We start from the raw sequence: 19,872 nt of genomic DNA on the forward strand, positions 1-19,872 counted from the left end.
TCTCTATATTGGAAAAATTAGACGTGCCACCGAATTCTAAAGGGCCAGGACAAAAGTCCAGAGCGCGTCACCAGGTCTAGGATACCCTCCCCATTTAAGTGGGGCATCCCATTCCTAAGTATGAACAAAGAGACCTTTGGGGGCGGGCACCCCCCTCATTTATCCAGTCCATTACAGTGTGACATAAAATAGCCCAATCTTTGGCTACATCATACATATCCCCAGAGAGGCATATTCAAAACAGTGACCAAGACAAGGTTGATTCCAATGCTAGTTACTAACTTTTATTTTTTTCTTTTATTTAAATACATATTACTCAATAAACCAGAAGGTGCAGAGGTCAGTGAATATACTGAAAAATAATAAACAGAAGAAAAAACATTGTAGGTCCATCATCTGTTGGGCAAAACCATGATAAATGTAACATTTCTTGCTTCATAGGATGGGACACCTGAAAAAATAATAAAAAAAAATCTTTATAAATGTATTAGTCCTTATAACAAAAGGACAGTATGAAATTAAAACAATATAAGTCATAAGACATAATAAGACCATCATCATATTTTACATAATTGAATTTAATTTGAAATCCACATTAAGACCATGGGGTTTTAAAGTGTTAAGTTTCATTATCCACTCTAATTCCCTCATCTTGAGTAACCGTACACGGTCCCCCCCTTTCCTTTGAACAGGTATCATGTCTATAATACGAAAACACAACTGTTTTTCAGTATGTGATTTTTCCACAAAGTGTTTAGAAACCGGTAGGTCCATACGTTTTTTCCTTATGGTATGCCGGTGTTGGTTGATTCTAGTTTTGAAGTCACATGTACAGTAGTTTCCCCGACATACCATAAGGAGCAAGGGCACTGAAGTAAGTACACAACAAATTCTGAATCACAGGTCAAGTAATGTTGTATCCTATATTCATCATTGGTAATGGGATGATGAAAAAAATTGGAGCCCTTAAGCATCAAATTACAGTTAATACAGGATAAGCATGGGAAACAACCTCTCCTACTATGGCCAGTGAGTGTGGTTTGACCTTGCTTCCTAAAAGAGCCAATATCTGACTTAACCAGAGTTGACACAATAGTGCGGTTACACTTATATGAAAAAATGTGTGGTTTTGAGAACTCCTTCACCTTAGGAGAACATTTATACAACATTCCCCAATGTTTACATATAATGTCTGCAATTTTGCCACTTTCCTCATAAAATGAAGTTACAAAAGGAATACAATCAAATTCTTTTGATTTAGGCTTTTTTTCTGAAACAAATCCTTTCTCGGTAGTATATCAACCTTATCTTTTTGTGTTTGTAATAAGTTTCTTGGATACCCTCTATCACATAATTTTTAAGTGTCCCTTCCATAGATTTTTTCAATGAATGCTCATTGCTCTCCATTCTCTTAATCCACATGAGTTGACTATATGGAATGGACTCCTTTGTTTTTCTGGGATGTTGACTGTTAAAAAGTAATAGATAATTCTTATCCATGGTTTTTGTATATAATTGAGTAGTGAGTTTCCCACTTTCAATTTAAATATTGACATCCAAAAACTGTATATTTGTATCTGAGTACACAAGAGTGAATTTAATTGTTTCATCAATCGTATTCAGGTAATCATGGAATTCAAGCAATGAGTTCTCCGTACTAGTCCATACAATAAAGACATTGTTTATGTATCTCCACCATGCGGCCACATGGCTAAAGTGGTGGGACACATAGACAAAGTTATCCTCGATGACACTCATAACTATATTTGCATACGCGGGCGCCATGTTCGTGCCCATGGCGGTCCCGCGCAATTGCAAATAAAAAATGTCCCCCCCAAAAAAAAAAAAAAAAAAAATTAGTCAACACCAGTTCTAAAAGCTGTATAATAAATTTCCTGGTCCCAGTAGAATAGTGAGTAGTCAACATTTTTTTTTATTTATTGCAGCAAGCCCCGGCCATTATCTATGGATGTATGCAGTGAAGTGACATCAAACGATGCCAGTATCACCTCACCCATCACCTCAATTCCATTTACTTTCTCTAGAAAATCTGTTGTGTCTCTAAAAAAAGATTCTGTGTGACTAGCAATCAGATTAAGTATTTTATCCAAGAAAATCCCAATATTCGAAAAAATAGAATTGCACCCCGAAACTATTGGTCTACCCGGAGGGTGTACGAGAGATTTATGTATCTTTGGCAACATATATATCACCGGTGTAGTTGGGAACTTGATGGTCAAAAAATCATACACATCTTGATCAATAATTTGCCTTCCCATAGCACTCTCTAAAATAGTTTTAATTTCTATTGCAATGTCAAATTTAGGATCATAAGACAATCTTTCGTACACCCTCGGGACCTCCAACTGTCCCTTGATTTCCTCAATGTACTAATTTTTATCAAGAACAACCGCCGCACCACCCTTGTCTGCTTTTTTTATAATTATTTCATCATTCTGTGCCAACTCATACAGGGCTTCCATTTCTCCCACTGTCATATTGGGATGCATAAATTTCCTTGTACACCCGTTTTTCAATTTCTCTATATTGTCACTTACAGCAGATATAAAAGCTTCTATTACTGGAGAATTCTCAATTACCTGTCCAATCTATAAGACCGGGGTCACACTAGAGAGTTTTACGGACGTATGAGAGGTGCACACGGACCAATGATTATTCAAACGAACAAAGGAAACAGACCTCCGCACTGCTGTTTTTTTAGGCTAGACTCTGTTATTTTTATCACCCTTTATCAGTGAGCCGATATTATATCCTTTTTATACAACAGGGTGCAACTTGCGAAGTAATACATAACAGTCCATGAAAAGATAAAAAAGTGCACTTACCCGTGTATGTAAAAAGTCACAACTTTATTCGGACAACATTACAATAACAGCCAGGGAGAGTGTAGAAAAAATGCGGACAACGATCGTTTCGTGCCTCAGCACTTCAACTGGTCCAAGTTGAAGTGCTGAGGCACGAAACGATCGTTGTCCGCATTTTTTCTACACTCTCCCTGGCTGTTATTGTAATGTTGTCCGAATAAAGTTGTGACTTTTTACATACACGGGTAAGTGCACTTTTTTATCTTTTCATGGACCAATGATTATCTATGGGGCAGCTCCTATCTGCCTTATATTTTGCAGCTGTATTTTACGTGCATAGACAACCGCAGCATGCTGCGTTTGTCAGCGTATTGTGGAAAAAATATGCCGATGAAGTCTATGGGGGCGAGAAAAATACGGATTACACAAGGAACATCAGTGTGACTTGTGAGAAATACGCAGCAGTGTTCTATAGAAAAGCCGGTAATTCAGTGCGGTGTACAGTATAATCACACTGACAGGTTAGAATAGGATAGAATAAATGTCTACACATAGTATAGGTATATGTATATATATATATATATATATATATATATATATATATATATATATATATATATATATATATATATATATATATATATATATATATATATATATATATATATATATATATATAAAATATTTAATACAGGGTTAGATAGCTTAAAAGCCGGTAATGCAATTGCCGGCTTTTGCCATCTCCGTATCGAACCCAACAGGATATGGGACAGGGTTTACATACAGTAAACCATTGCATATCCCTTATTTTTTTACATATTCCCAGGGGTGTCGCTATCATGAGGCCACTTGAGTCAGCTGCTTCAGGCGGCGCCACCTGCTGATAAAAAGGGGGGCGGCATCTGCGGGGAGCATTCTTTCAGATGCCGAGTTGTGCCTGTGTTTGGCCGCTCTTGTCTCCCTGACATCCTGTTATCTCCTGCTGTGCTGACGCCCGCTTCATACTGTAAAATATGCACTGTGATTACTGGTGTGCGGTGGCTTTTACTCTCCAGGTTCAGCAACTCAGAGAGGGGAGGTGTCCTGCAGGAGAAGGACACTGGCCAATGAACGCTCTCACATCACTGACAGAAGAGCTGATTGGCCAGTGCTCCTGTCCTCCTGCATTGTGCCTCTTTGAAGGGAAGAAGCGAGAGCCAGGAAATAAGATCAAAGAGGAGCCACCTGTCCTTGAAGATGCTGGAGAAGCAGCTCTAATCCACAAGGTGACAGATCCCCTGCTGGGCAATCCCTGCACAGAAAGTGGGTATGGGGCTCAATTGCTGTGAGCAGGGGAAGCTACACATGTACACCAGCCCTTAGCACAGAAGTGTGTGTGTGTGGGGGGGGTGTTGTGTGTGGGTTGTCTTTCTGTCGTTGTGTCTTTCTGTGTGGTGTGTGAGTTGTGTCTATGTGTGTCTGTATGGTCTGTCTGCGGGTTGCGTGTTTGTGTGTGGGTTGCGTGTCTGCTTGTGTGTGGGTTGCGTGTCTGTCTGCTTGTGTGTGGGTTGCTTGTCTGTTTATGGGTTGTGTTGTGTGTCTGCTTGTGTGGGTTGCGTGTCTGTGTGGGTTGTTTGTGTGTAGGTTGTGTCTTTCTGTGTGGTGTGTTGGTTGAGTGTCTGTGTGTGGGCTGCGTGTCTGTGTGTGGGTTGTCTCTGTCTTTCTGTGTGGTGTGTGGGTTGTGTCTGTGTTGACTGGGTTGTATCTGCGTGTGTGTGTTGTATCTCTGTGTGTGGGGGGCTGTGTATGTTTGTGCGTTTAGATATCTTGTGAGAATACTGAGGTGTGTATGTATATACACTTGTCCTGCATGCTTGTTCTGTGAATATGATGTGTACCGGCTGCTGTGCATCTGTTTACTAAGCACATGTATGATGTGTGTCTGTGACTGTATGATGTGTATGTAATGAACATGTGTTGTCCAGTACATGTGTGCTGTATATAATGTAATTTAACCCCTTCACCACCTTTTACGTTCATATAGGTCAAAGGTTGTATCCTTGCCTTTGATATAATCTCGCACACTGACAATATACTATATGGAGGACTATATGAAGCCAATTATACAATATGGAAGTAATTATAATACTTGGAGGGCTCTGTGGGGGGCATGATAATACTTGAAGGGCTATGAGGAAGCATTTATACTTTATGGAGGGCTGTTTTGGGGCCATTATACTGTATGTAGTTATTTTATACATTATGGAGGGCTGTATGGGGCTCACAACTGGGGATCATACTGTGGTGGGATAGTTGAGGGGGTACAGTAAGGTTATCATAATGTGCGTGTGGAGGAATCATTGTGGGGGATCATAGTGTTTGTGGGGCACCTTTGTTGGCATCATAGTTTATGGGGCAATGAAAGAGGAATCTGGGGGCTTCAATAGGAGGAAAATTACTTTGTAACAGCAGCAAAGTTGTGAGATATGTACCTATGTGATGCAGACAAATTATTTTTTTTTGGAGGGGGGGATGCGGGAGCAATAAGAGCTTGTGGTTTGGGGCCCCATGATCTTTTTGTACGCCCTGGTGCATGATGCATTGTCCTTTTCACAAACATCTCTGCTGGAGGGCAGATGTCCCATAACTTACACAGCATGTCCAATGCTGCCCCTCGGTACATACGGGCATTCAGCCATATTTTTCTTGAGTGTTGGTTGTGCTCACTACCCTTCCCACTCTCACATCCCTTACTCAACCCAATAGGAAGGCCCCTGCTATTGGCTCCGGACAGCCCCGTGTGTGGCGCTTCTGATTGGCTAAGCGTTTCGGGAGAAGGAGGCGTGATCTGTTTGGACATCTTTTTTCTGACTGGGGCAGGCGCAGTGAGCTCTGGCCGTCTGACCTCACATGCAGTCTTGCAGACTGCGCCGGTGCGGCCACCCAGCTTGTGAATCCCAGCCCCGCAGTGTGTTATGCATTATGCACAGTGCGGGGCTGGGCTGGGATTCACAAGCTGGGTGGCCGCACTGGCTGCACAGGCGCAGTCTGCAAGACTGCATGCAAGGTCAGGTGGCCAGAGCTCCCTGTGCCTGCCCCAGCCAGTACTAAACAGTGCAGGCGCCGGATTTGAGTGGAAAACAGCGCGGAGGGGGCGGCACCCGGCGCCGAAGAAGATTTGAGTGACTGAAGTGTGGTGGTTGCAGCAGAGGGGTTAAGACCTGCCTCCAGGGCTAAAGAGAGGTATTTTGGCAAAATTATAAAACGCTTTGTTTTGGCTCTAACTGTACCACAAACTAAAAGAGCCACCTTGTTAGAATGCAGCATTACTGCTGCACAAGGTGGATCTTTTAGTTTATAACGGCTGGAGGGGGTGACAGAGTCCCTTTAAGCCTGGTTAACCCCTTTCTGACCTCGGACGGGATAGTACGTCCGAGTTCAGAAGCCCCGCTTTGATGCAGGGCTCCGGCGGTGAGCCCGCTTCAAAGCCGGGACATGTCAGCTGTTTTGAACAGCTGACATGTGCCCGCAATAGCGGCGGGTGAAATTGTGATTCACCCGCTACTGTTAACTAGTTAACTGCCGCTGTCAAACGCAGACAGCAGCATTTAACCGGCGCTTCCGGCCGGGCGGCCGGAAATGAGCGCATCGCCGACCCCCATCACATGATCGGGGGTCAGTGATGCTTCTGCAGAGTAACAATAGAGGTCCTTGAGATCTCTATGGTTACTGATCGCCGGTAGCTGTGAGCGCCACCCTGTGGCCAGCGCTCATAGCACACCTGCATTTCTGCTGCATAGCAGCGATCTAATGCAATAACGGGTGATCAAAAGATCGTATCTTCACCGAAATGGTATCATTAAAAACGCCAGCTCAGCACACAATAATAAGATATCAACCGACCCCAGATCATGAAAAATGGAGACTCTACGAGTATCGGAAAATGGCACTTTTTTTTTTTTTTTTTTTTTTAGCAAAGTTTGTATTTTTTTTTCACCACTTAGATAAAAAATAACCTAGTCATGTTAGGTGTCTATGAACTCGTACTGACCTGGAGAATTGTAATGGCAGGACAGATTTAGCATTTACTGAACCTAGCAAAAAAGCCAAACAAAAAACAAGTGTGGGACTGCACTTTTTTTTGCAATTTCACCACACTTGGAATTTTTTGCCTGTTTTCTAGTACACAACATGGTAAAACCAATGATGTAATTCAAAAGTGCAACTCGTCCCGCAAAAAATAAGCCCTCGCATGGCCATATTAACGGAAAAATAAAAAAGTTATGGCTCTGGGAAGGAGGGGAGCGAAAAACGAACACGGAAAAATGGAAAATCCCAAGGTCATGAAGGGGTTAATAATGAAGAGATGTCAATAAGACACCTATCCATTATTAATCCAATAGTAGTAAAGGGTTAACAATACACACACAAATTCTGAATAAAGTATTTTATTTTAATAAATACACACATGGGGTTGTAAAATCTTTATTGTATGCTTAATCCACCTGAAGACCCTTGCTCTGTAAAAGAAAAAAAAGAAAAAAGCAGCAATATCCCATACCTCTCCAGCTCTGTCATGTCCCATGCTGTAATTCCATCTGAAGGGGTTAAATAATTTTGCAACCAGGAGCCTGCTAATGTAGCTGTTGCTCCTGGTTGTAAAAACTGGGGAATGAATGGAATGCAGGGGAATGTAGCATCGTAGACTTGTGGTGACGCGCCCCCTGCTGGCATAAACTCATATTAACTCTAGCGTGAGAAAATATTCAGAAAAATTTCCATTCTAGGGTACATACATAGTGCCTCACTGACACACACACACACACACACACACACACACACACACACACACACACACACACACACACACACACACACATACATATATAGTGTCTGGATACACAGAATTCGGCCAGCCGGGAGCGACCAATTAGCAAAGCGTGGTTCAAATCCCGCGTCAATTCGCGGCAGGGCTGCGTCTGTCGCTGATTGGTCTCGGCCGGCCGTGACCAATCTGTGAAGTCAGGGCCAGCTTGTCAGGCACATGTCGTGTCTCTCCCTTTGATGTGGGCTCCGGCGGTGAGCCCACATCAAAGTCGCGACGTCAGCTGTTTTGTACAGCTAACATGTGCGCGCAATAGCGGCGGGTTAAATTGTGATTCACCTGCCGCTGTTAACCTGTTAAATGCCGCTGTCAAATGCTGACAGCGGCATTTAACTACCGCTTCCGGCCTCGCGGCCGGAAATGCTCTCGTCGCCGATCCCCGTCACATGCTCGGGGGTCGGCGATGCACAAGGATGGTAACCATAGAGGTCCTTGAGACCTCTATGGTTACTGATGCCGGCCTGCTGTGAGCACCCCCGGCGGTCGGCGCTCATAGCAAGCCTGCAATTCAGCTACATAGCAACGATCTGATGATCACTGCTATGTAGCTGAGCCAATCCAGTGGTGCCAGCTTCTAGCCTCCCATGGAGGCTATTGAAGCATGGCAACAGTTTTAAAAAAATGTTTTTAAAAATATGAAAAAAAAAATAATATATATATATATATATATATATATATATATATATATATATATATATATATATATATATATATATATATATATATATCTAATATATAAAGCTGAATGTGTGTGTGTGTGTATGTATGTATGTATGTATGTATGTCCGGGATTGGCATCTGAACCGTAGCAGCTACAGCCACAAAATTTTGCACAGTCACACGTCTGGACCCCGAGAGCGTCATAGGCTATGTTGTGAGGTGAAATTTTAACCCCGCGCTTTCCAATTCACCAAACAATTTTGCCCCTATCTACATAATGGGGAAAAAGTGAAAGGAAAAGTGTTGGAGGCGTCGCAGCTACAGGCACAAAATTTTGCACAGTCACACGTCTGGACCCTGAGAGCGTCAAAGCTATATTGTGAGGTGAAATTTTAACCCCGCGCTTTCCAAGTCACCAAACAATTTTGCCCCTATCTACATAATGGGGAAAAAATGAAAGGAAAAGTGTTGGAGGCAAATTAACAGCTGCCAGATGTGAACAAGGGGGACTTAAAGAATGACAGCGATGGCACCAAAGAGTATATACTGTACAGTTGCTAAGGTGGGGCCCCAACATGGGATAATCACACCACCACGGGGATATGAACACACACACAAAATGCGCCACACACTACCACGTGCTCGAACACATATACCACCCTCAGTGCACATTTCACCACACATACACCAACCTCGCCACATAAAAGTAGAAACACAAAAGTCGCCGCTCAAAACTCGCCACGCGCAAAACTCTCCACATGCAAAACTCGCCACACGTGCAAAACTCGCCACACGCAAAACTTGCACACGCAGAAAAATTGCCACACGCAGAAAAATTGCCACATGCACAAAAGTTGCAACACATGCAAAAGTTGCCTCACACAAAACTTGCACATACTCAAAAGGCACCACACATAAAACTCGCCACGCGCAAAACTCGCCATGCGCAAAACTTGCTGCACACAACTTGCTACACTAACCTGTCACATGCAACTCGACACACAAAAAGTTGCTACACGCATGTCGCCACACAAAACTCATCTCACAAAAGTCCCTACATGCATGTCGCCACACGCAACTCAACACACACAACTTGACACACGAAACTCGCCCTAAAACACACACAAGTCTGGTATCCTTCAAAAATAAAAATCTGATTAATAAGCAGACAAACTACAAGAGCAACAAATGTACCATATAGGAATCCGGCAGCTGTCAGTCACATGACCAGTCTATTATGTGTATGTGTGAGCTAATATATACTGCCAGGGGGTGGGCTTACTGTTGGCTGGGGATTTATCAGGCTGCCATTTTAGCTTACAAATACTGAGGTAAAAATACTGACCAAATAACGTGTGAACGAGGGCTAATACAGGAGGAGATGGCATACAGCTATATACTATATACAGGAGATGACACACAGGTATATACTATTTACAGGGGAGATGACACACAGGTATATACTATATACAGGAGGAGATGACACACAGATATATACTATATACAGGAGAGATGACACACAGGTATATACTATATAGAGGAGGAGATGACATACAGGTACATACTACATACAGGAGGAGATGACATACAGGTATATACTATATACAGGAGGAGATGACACACAGGTATATACTATATACAGGAGCAGATTACCTACAGGTATATAGTATATACAGGAGGAGATGACACAGGTATATGCTATGTATAGGAGGAGATGACATACAGGTATATACTATATACAGGAGATGACACACAGATATATACTATATATAGGTGAGATGACACACAGGTATATACTATATACAGGAGATTACATACAGGTATATCTAATATATAAAGCTGAATGTGTGTATGTATGTATGTGTGTATGTCCGGGATTGGCATCTGTACCGTCGCAGCTACAGCCACAAAATTTTGCACAGTCACACGTCTGGACCCCGAGAGCGTCATAGGCTATGTTGTGAGGTGAAATTTTAACCCCGCGCGTTCCAATTCACCAAACAATTTTGCTCCTATCTACATAATGGGGAAAAAGTGAAGGGAAAAGTGTTGGAGGAAAATTGACAGCTGCCAGATGTGAACAATGAGGACTTAAAGAATGAGAGCGATGGCGACAAAGAGTATATACCGTACAGTTGCTAAGGTGGGGCCCCGACATGGGATACTCACCACACACGGGGATATGAACACAAACACAAAATGCGCCACACACTACCATGTGCTTGAACACATATACCACCCTCAGCACACATTTCACCACACACACACACCAACCTCGCCACATAAAAGTCGAAACACAAAAGTCACCACTCAAAACTCGCTACATGCAAAACTCGCCATATGCAAAACTAGGCTCACGCAAAACTCGCCACACGTGCAAAACTCACCTCATGGAAAACTCACCTCATGCAAAACTTGCACACACAGAAAAATTGCCACATGTACAAAAGTTGCACCACATGCAAAAGTTGCCTCACACAAAACTTGCACATACTCAAAATGCACCACACATAAAACTCGCCACGCGCAAAACTCGCCATGCACAAATCTTGCTGCACACAACTTGCTACACTAACCTGTCACATGCAACTCAACACACAAAATGTTGCTACACGCATGTCGCCACACAAAACTCATCTCACAAAAGTCGCTACATGCATGTCGCCACACGCAACTCAACACACACAACTTGACACATAAAACTCGCCCTAAAACACACACAAGTCTGGTATTGTCCTTCAAAAATAAAAATCTGATTAATAAGCAAACTACAAGAGCAACAAATGTACCATATAGGAAATACGGCAGCTGTCAGTCACATGACCTGTCTATTATGTGTATGTGTGAGCTAATATATACTGCCAGGGGGGAGGGCTTCCTGTTGGCTGGGGATTTATCAGGTTGCCAATAGCAACCAATCACAGCTCAGCTTCTATTTTGCTACAGTTAATTAACCTGAGCTCTGATTGGTTAATATAGGCAACAAAGACATTCTCAGTATAACAAAGCTAATATATGTTGTGAAATGCTTCTATTTGCTTAGTTTTTGCCTTTTAATAATTACATTTCTATCTATTTGTTTTGTGGTTTTTGTGTGCAGAATAAATTTTTGTTAACACATTCTATTTTGCTAACAGCAGTCATTAACCCGGGCGAAGCCGGGTAGTACAGCTAGTATATATATATATATATGTTTAAATCACCCCCCTTTCGCCCCATCCAAAATAAAACAAACCCCCCCCAAAAAAATACACACATTTGGTATCCCCACATTCAGAATCGCCCGATGTATCAATAAAAAAAGCATTAACCTGATCGCTAAACGGCGTAGCGAAAATAAAATTCGAAACACCAGAATTACATGTTTTGGTTGCCTCGACATTGCATTAAAATGCAATAATGGCCGATCAAAAGAACCGATCTGCACAAAAGTGGTATCATTAAAAATGTCAGCTCGACACACAAAAAATAAGCCCTCACCCGACCCCAGATTACAAAAAATGGAGACGCTACGGGTATCGGAAAATGACACTTTTTTTTTTTTTGAACCAAAGTTTGGATTTTTTTTTCTCCACTCAGATAAAAAGTAACATAGACATGTTAGATGTCTATGAACTCATAATGACCTGGAGAATCATAATATCAGGTCAGTTTTAGCATTTAGTGAAGCTAGCAAAAAAGTCAAACAAAAAACAAGTGTGGGATTGCACTTTTTTTGCAATTTCACCGCACTCGGGATTTTTTTCCTGTTTTCTAGTACAAGACATGTATACCTATGGAAAAAGGCACCACGCACAAAATGATATAAAATCACTTTATTAGTATCAAAAAGTACAGACCAAAATTGGTCCTAAAAAGCCAAACATGGGCAGCAGGTAAGAGACAACAACAAACACAGAAAGAAAAAGGTAGACATCTGGTACACAATCATAACAATGTATACATGCATATGTTAGTACATCTATTATGCTCACATCGCTTGCTATTTAGCATTCAAGCATTTCAATCCAAAGTTGGATATAGAATAACAATATTTTACCAAAAAATATCTAAATAAAAATGTGACAAGCAGATTTCATATATGGTCCCAATAAAGGCTAATATGCCGCATGGAGCCACATATAACAAGTGTCCCACAAAGGCATAACAAGTTATACAGATACTTATCTGGCGTGTCAAGTGACACACCAGCACATATTTACCAGACACTGGAGCAAAAACCAGGAGTCCACCACACCCGACGCGTGTTTTGCATAAAGTTGCTTTGTCCAGGGGTGGTGAGACGCTGGTGAGGTACCTTTTTATAAGACATATGGCCACACATAACAGAAAACAGCTGTGAAGAAAGAAACGCCAACGCCGAAAGCCGGAAGTGACGTGAAAAAGTTACCATGATGATCGTACACACCATGGTTATACGAAAACTTATAAAACCCAATATATTATGAGCGCAAAGTCAACTAATAAAGTGCTATATGTCCAAAAAGTTACGGACTCCAATGTTCGCAATATTATAGCGCTACCATATGCAAGCACTTCCGGGTGACCGGCCGCAAAGGGCAGAGTGACGTGAGAGGAACGTGCCGAGAATTAGATGCTAGTGTGCAGGCGTTGTTTACACTTGGTAACCCAGCAACAGGCACAGCAGACTGGGAGCCGAGGGGCGGTGCAATAGAAAAAGAAGAAAAAAAACCTGTGGAAAAAGACAATAATTACCGAGCACAAAACAAGTAAGCAATACATTAACAATTATCATAAAAGCGCCGATGGCTAAGTTGTACAAAAGAATAAACATTAAAAAACGCACATGGATAATGCACGTAAACCATATACACAGATGGGTATGTGCGATCAATATGATATAAACATGTGATGAAAATCACAAAAAAGAAAGTGATAAATACGCAAATAAAGTGATTTTATATTGCACCTAAAAGTATGTGTGAACAATAAATATAAAATATGTTAAATATAGAATAATACAGTGATAAATGTGAATATCAACATAATTAGACCAAAATACAAGCAAATATATAAATGTAAAGTTGGACTAAACTCGAAGCTCCATGAAGTGAAGGACAATATCGTGCCATTCAGTGAAACAGGAATAGACCACAACCTAAATGAAAATAAATTTAAAATATAATTAAAAACCAACAACACACAACAGCTCAAAGGAAATTTATTATAAACCAAATATATAAAAACATATGTTGAACAATTAAAATGACCAAGACACTAGAAAAAGCACGAAGATGGAGAAGCCGGTGTCTGGAGGGAATACTGGCAACTATAAGAAGGGCTGAAAACTATTGTACTCATTCAGTCCAAATGGGGAGATGGTATTCAGTTTGAAGATCCATTTTGTTTCTTTCTGTGCTAATAAGCGCTTCCAATTTCCACCACGTGGGCCTATGAATACCCTGTCAATGCCCTTGAACTTCAGGTCTGATGGGTCACAATTGTGTACTTCCCTGAAGTGACGTGGGATAGGTTTTAATATAGAAATGTCACTCGCGGTAGCAGCCCCTTCGATATCCAAGATATGCTCCCTAACACGCCTTCGGACCTCACGGGTTGTCATGCCCGCATAGATAAAACCGCACGAACAGGTGGCATGATAGACAACCGCTTTGGTGGTACCACTAATGTTGTCAGTAATCACATATTTTTTAGTGGAATCTGAATTAACAAATTCTTTTGTTTTCTCCACATTCTTGCACGCTACACATTTACCACACGAGTAGCAACCCCAAGGAGGGCCTTTAGATCCAAAGATAAATTTAGATGTATTACCCTTATGGTAACTATGAACCAAATGATCTCGTAAGTTGTGAGCTCTCCTATAGGTAACTGAAGGGACTTCACCAATAAATCGGGAAAGAGTGCTATCAAGTGAAAGAATCGACCAATGTCTCTGTAAGATTTCAAACACCTCATTGTTGTGTGAGTTATAGTCAAAAATACATCGTACCTTGGAATCAATCCCTTTGTCCTTTTTTGGTTTGTTCTGTAGCAGATCACTCCGATTACTCAGCCGCGCTCGTGAGTATGCTTGGCAAATCGATTTCCTGCCATATCCACATTCTTGAAATCTGGTACATAAATCTTCGGCCTATCTTTCAAAGAGAGAATTATTAGAGGAGATCCTCCTTGCTCGCAGGAATTGACCTGTTGGGATGTTTTTAAGTAGATGTCTAGGGTGTTGAGAGGTGGCATGAAGTAAAGTATTTACTGACGTCTTCTTTCGAAAGAGGTCAGTCTGGATGTCACCTAATTCATCAACTTTAATGAGGACATCCAAGAATTTGATCTCCTGTCTGCTGCTCTTATAAGTCAATTTGATATTCAAATCGTTCTTATTGAGATATTCAAAGAAGGAATGAAGATCAGTTTCAGACACCTGCCAGACGACAAGTATGTCGTCAATAAAGCGCCACCATGCTATGACACCTGAACAGAGAGCATTAGGATTGGTTTGAAAAATGTCCCTCTCCCACAGCCCCAGGAAGAGATTTGCATACGAGGGTGCACAAGACGCCCCCATAGCAGTCCCCTGGAGCTGCAGGAAGAGGGACTCCTTAAAGTAGAATAAATTGTGTGTTAAAATGAACTGTAGGGCATTAACAAGAAACTTACAAAGAGCTTGATCACATCCACTGGTTTCGAGAAAAAAACTGTGTAGCCTGAATTCCATCCTGATGTCTTATTGAGGTGTAGAGTGACTCTACATCGCATGTCACTTAACACATATCTTCCTCAAGGTGGATGCCCTCAAGTTTCCTGAGAGCATCAGTGGTGTCCTTGAGGTAGGATGGGAGAGTCTCAACCAGGGGTTTCAGGTAACAATCGATAAGTTTACATAGGGGATCACAAATACTATTTATTCCTGACACAATAGGTCTGCCTGGAGGTGTAACTGAGTTTTTGTGTATTTTAGGTAGTAAATAGATTACTGCTACAGTAGGATCTTCAATCAAAAGTCCCTCCATTTGTTTGATAGTGATTACGTCTTGTTCAACCGCTTGCACGAGTAATTCCTTCAGCTCAGATCTACATTTCAAAAGAGGATTAAATGTCAAACGTTTATAGCAATTACTATTGCTAAGCTGTTTCAACATTTCCCTTTCATAAAGTTCAATGGGCCATAGCACCATATTTCCACCTTTGTCCGGAGGTTTAATTGTTACCGACTTTGCAGTTCCTTTAAGGCAACTCGTTCGCGTTGTATGAGATTATCTCTGTAAATAGATTTTGGGACATCTTGAATGTCCCTACTCACTGCACGGACAAAGAGGTCAATCTCTGGATATGTTGAGATCTGCGGAAATTTAGTTGACTTAGGGAGAAGGTGACTCGGGAAATTACTTTTCAATGAACCTTCCGATTCCTCTGCCAGGTCCTCCAAGATTCCAAGAACCTGTGAGTCAGATAGTGCGGCTGACGTGGATGTCTCCTCTTGTTTGGAGAGCATTTTCTTAAAAGTCAGTTTCCTGGCAAAAAGATGGAGGTCCTTGACTGCTGCGAACCTATCAAAACTTGAAGCAGGAGAAAAAGACAAACCACGACTTAAGACTATATATATATATATATATGGCCAAAAGTATTAACACCCCTGCAATTCTAATATAGTAAAGCACGGCACTCTGGGTATCTGGGAGGTGCTCAAGTTAGGTATCCAACCCGTAGTACATCAGCAATAATATACTTGGCACTCAGGAGAACTTTGTAGTGAAGTAAAACATCATTTATTCAGTGCATCCAGTTCAACATGAACGTTTTCGGTCCAAACATAGGACCTTCATCAGACAGGATTTTTGAATACTGGAATACACAGTATGTCTGTATGGGCCCACGGATGGTGCCAGAGTCAGATAGAGTCCAGGAGGTGTGGTACCGCCTTGTACAGTATGTAAGAATGTGCTGTAAAAGGGCGAGATGCTCGCTGGTGCAGGGAGCGCTTGTGCAATATATAGGAATGTGCTGCAAATAAGCTATGATATGCATCTCCGGGAGGGCTCTTTGCAGTTCGGCGCCATTCTGTGCCGCAGCACCAGCGCTCTCCTCATCAGCGAGTACCCCTTTTACAGCGCATTCTTACATACTGTACAAGGCGGTACCACACCTCCTGGACTCTGTCTGACTCTGGCACCATCCGTGGGCCCATACAGACATACTGTGTATCCCAGTATTCAAAAATCCTGTCTGATGAAGGTCCTATGTTTGGACCGAAAACGTTCATGTTGAACTGGATGCACTGAATAAATGATGTTTTACTTCACTACAAAGTTCTCCTGAGTGCCAAGTATATTACCCCTGCAATTCTGTCAGATAATACTCAGTTTCTTCCTGAAAATGATTGCAAACACAAATTCTTTGGTATTATTATTTTCATTTAATTTGTCTTGAAATGCTTGAATGCTAAATAGCAAGCGATGTGAGCATAATAGATGTACTAACATATGTATGTATACATTGTTATGATTGTGTACCAGGTGTCTACCTTTTTCTTTCTGTGTTTGTTGTTGTCTCTTACCTGCTGCCCATGTTTGGCTTTTTAGGACCAATTTTGGTCTGTACTTTTTGATACTAATAAAGTGATTTTATATAATTTTGTGCGTGGTGCCTTTTTCCATAGGTATACATTTGATGTGTGGTTTACCACTGAAGGATATATTATTGGTGTTGTAGTACAAGACATGGTAAAACCAGTGGTGTCGTTCAAAAGTTCATCTCGTCCCACAAAAAATAAGCCCTCACATGACCATATTGACGGAAAAAATAAAAACAATTATGGCTCTGGGAAGGAGGGGAGCGAAAAACGAAAACACAAAAACGAAAAAGGGCTGCGGCGGGAAGGGGTTAAACTTTTGTTTTGGTTATGTCTAAAAGTTTTACTTTTTGTTAGATATTCTATTTGCAAGATTTAAACAAATCTGGATACAACCTCCTTGCTCTGTTTGGAGAGTTCTTTGTGAATAGCTTTTGAGAGAGGAAAATGCTTGGAACTGCAATGCCACCTATTGGGGTATCAATCTTAAGAGTCAATATTGACTCTTTAACAAGCTTTGCCATATTATTTAGGATGAATGCTACACCAGAAACTCCATTTTCAGACACATTTTGGGGGTATTTGCAAAGTGCTTGCAAATGAAATTCTAGATTGAGGAAATAAATACAAATAAGAAGTGCACAGGTACCAGTCTTTTCACTGTAAAGTTAATATCCCTTCCAACGATATTAAGCAAGTTCTAAAGGATTTATTACGGTAGTGCATGTGGCAAGACTTGAATGCATGATAAAATTGTAGAAAAGACTGAAAAGCAGCACTCACAGGATCATCAAAGTTAAAAGTCCTTTAATCCAAACATTAGGACAGTTTCAACGGCATGCATGTAAGTAAGCAAGGTGTGCAGGCGGAAAAGATGGACAACGGCCATTTCACAGCTAAATTGCTCTTCTACGGGTCCACACTTGAGATTTTAGTTTGGCTTCTTATCATAAGTCACATGACAAACTAAGTTAAAGGATTGGTACTGGCATTTAGGATCGCTACTACCAGTAGGTGACACTAGCATTTCAGTCCTGTGTCACTGCATGACTGGAGAGTTCTGGACAAACCATAGATATTTGACATATCAGTGGAAATAACTTAAAAATGTTGTAGCCTATAGATAAAGATTGGAATGCTTGAGAGTCTCGGGGTAAGAAGTGGGGTCTTCCTGGGTCTCCTACCATACAGTCCCTTTTCATTCAGACGCCGATGGATAGTACGGGTTGACACTGTTGTACCCTCAGACTGCAGGGCAGCTTGAACTTGTTTGGATGTTAGTTGAGGTTCTTTATCCAACATCCTCACAATCTCTTGTCAATTTTTCTTTTCCGTCCACATCTAGGGAGGTTAGCCACAGTGCCATGGGCTTTAAACTTCTTGATGACACTGTGCACGGTAGACGCAGGAACATTCAGGTCTTTGGAGATGGACTTGTAGCCTTGAGATTGCCCATGCTTCCTCACAATTTGGTTTCTCATGTCCTCAGACAGTTCTTTGGTCTTCTTTCTTTTCTCCATGCTCAATGTGGTATACACAAGGACACAGGACAGAGGTTGAGTCAACTTTAATCCATGCCATCTGGCTGCAAGTGTGATTTAGCTATTGCCAACACCTGTTAGGTGCCACAGGTAAGTTACAGGTGCTGTTAATTACACAAATTAGAGAATCATCACGTGATTTTTCGAACAGTGCCAATACTTTTGTCCACCCCCTTTTTTTATGTTTGGTGTGGAATTATATCCAATTTGGCTTTAGGACAATTCTTTTTGTGTTTTTTTCATTTAACCCCTTCCCGACCCATGACGCCACGTAGGCGTCATGAAAACCCGTGCCAATCCGACCCATGACGCCTATGTGGCGTCATGGAATGATCGCGTCCCTGCAGATCGGGTGAAGGGGTTAACTCCTATTTTACCCGATCTGCAGGGAGAGGGGGAGTGGTGCTTCAGCCCAGGGGGGGTGGTGTTGTGAATTCGGTTTGTGGGCTCCCCCGGTGGTCTGTTATGGTAGTGCCTCTTTTGTGCCTTCCTCCATCTTTGATTACCTGTCGCCACCCTCTAGGGGAGTTTCCTATTTAAGGCTGCTTGGCTGTTAGTCATATGCCGGCCAACAATGTGCTAGTAGCATTCTGTTGCATTCACCTGCCTCAAGTTCCAGTTCAGCTAAGTTGAATTTTGTTTCTTGTTTTTGCTATTTTTGTCCAGCTATCTGCAATGTGACTCTTCAGTGCTGGAAGCTCTTGTGGACAGAAAATTACTACTCCAGTGGCATGAGTTGTCACTGGAGTTTAAAGTAATTTCTGGATGGTGTTTTTGAATAGTGATTTTTAGGTCGACCGTGAAATAACACTTTCCTGTCCTTCTGCTATCTAGTAAGCGGACCTCACTGTGCTAAATCTGCTGTTCATCCTACGTATGTCATTTCCTCTGAACTCACCGTCAATATCTGTGGGGGCCTACTATCATCTTTTGGGGTTCCTCACTGGAGGTAAGGCAGGCCTGTATATTCCTCTGATAGGGGTAGTTAGATCTCCGGCTGGCGCGTGGTGTCTAGGGCATCGTAGGTACATCCCCCGGCTACTGTAAGTGTTGGGTCAGGTTCAGGTCACGGTCGACCTTAGTTTCCATCACCCGAGAGCTAGTCCGTTTTGTATTTTTTTCCCCTGGTCATTGGGGTAACCATAACAGTTTGGCCGGCCCGTAAAAAATCTATGTGTTAAAATATGCACTAAAGCAGGAAGGAGGAGAAAAGTTTTTTTTTTTTTTTTTCTGTGTTTGAAAGTGCACCTTAGTTTGCTCATTTGTATTCTTTGCTTAAACTGCAGTCTTCAGCCTTTTTTTTTCTCCTCTCCTCTTAACCTCTGAATGTTTGGGTTACACCCATTTGAATATGGATCCACAGAGTTTAGTTGCAGGTTTAAATAACCTTGCGACAAAAGTACAGAACCTACAAGATTTTGTTATACGTGC

At 41.7% G+C, this 19,872-nt stretch overlaps 1 protein-coding gene and 1 long non-coding RNA gene across 2 annotated transcripts in view; one reads left to right on the forward strand and one right to left on the reverse strand.

Annotated features, from left to right (window-relative positions):
* PGAP1 (post-GPI attachment to proteins inositol deacylase 1) overlaps positions 1-19,872 on the forward strand; it is a 1,745,445-nt gene that overhangs the window by 985,912 nt on the left and 739,661 nt on the right. The window lies entirely within an intron of this gene.
* The window catches only part of LOC143786333 (uncharacterized), a 52,558-nt gene continuing 32,721 nt past the window's right edge, over positions 36-19,872 (reverse strand). The window contains exons 2-3 of the long non-coding RNA XR_013218266.1: positions 14,324-14,464; positions 36-451 (exon numbers count right to left, since the gene is read on the reverse strand). This is a non-coding gene — a long non-coding RNA (uncharacterized LOC143786333). The remainder of the gene's footprint in view (positions 452-14,323; positions 14,465-19,872) is intronic.

The sequence above is a fragment of the Ranitomeya variabilis genome, chromosome 7 (assembly GCF_051348905.1).
Source record: "Ranitomeya variabilis isolate aRanVar5 chromosome 7, aRanVar5.hap1, whole genome shotgun sequence".
Lineage (NCBI taxonomy): Eukaryota > Metazoa > Chordata > Amphibia > Anura > Dendrobatidae > Ranitomeya > Ranitomeya variabilis.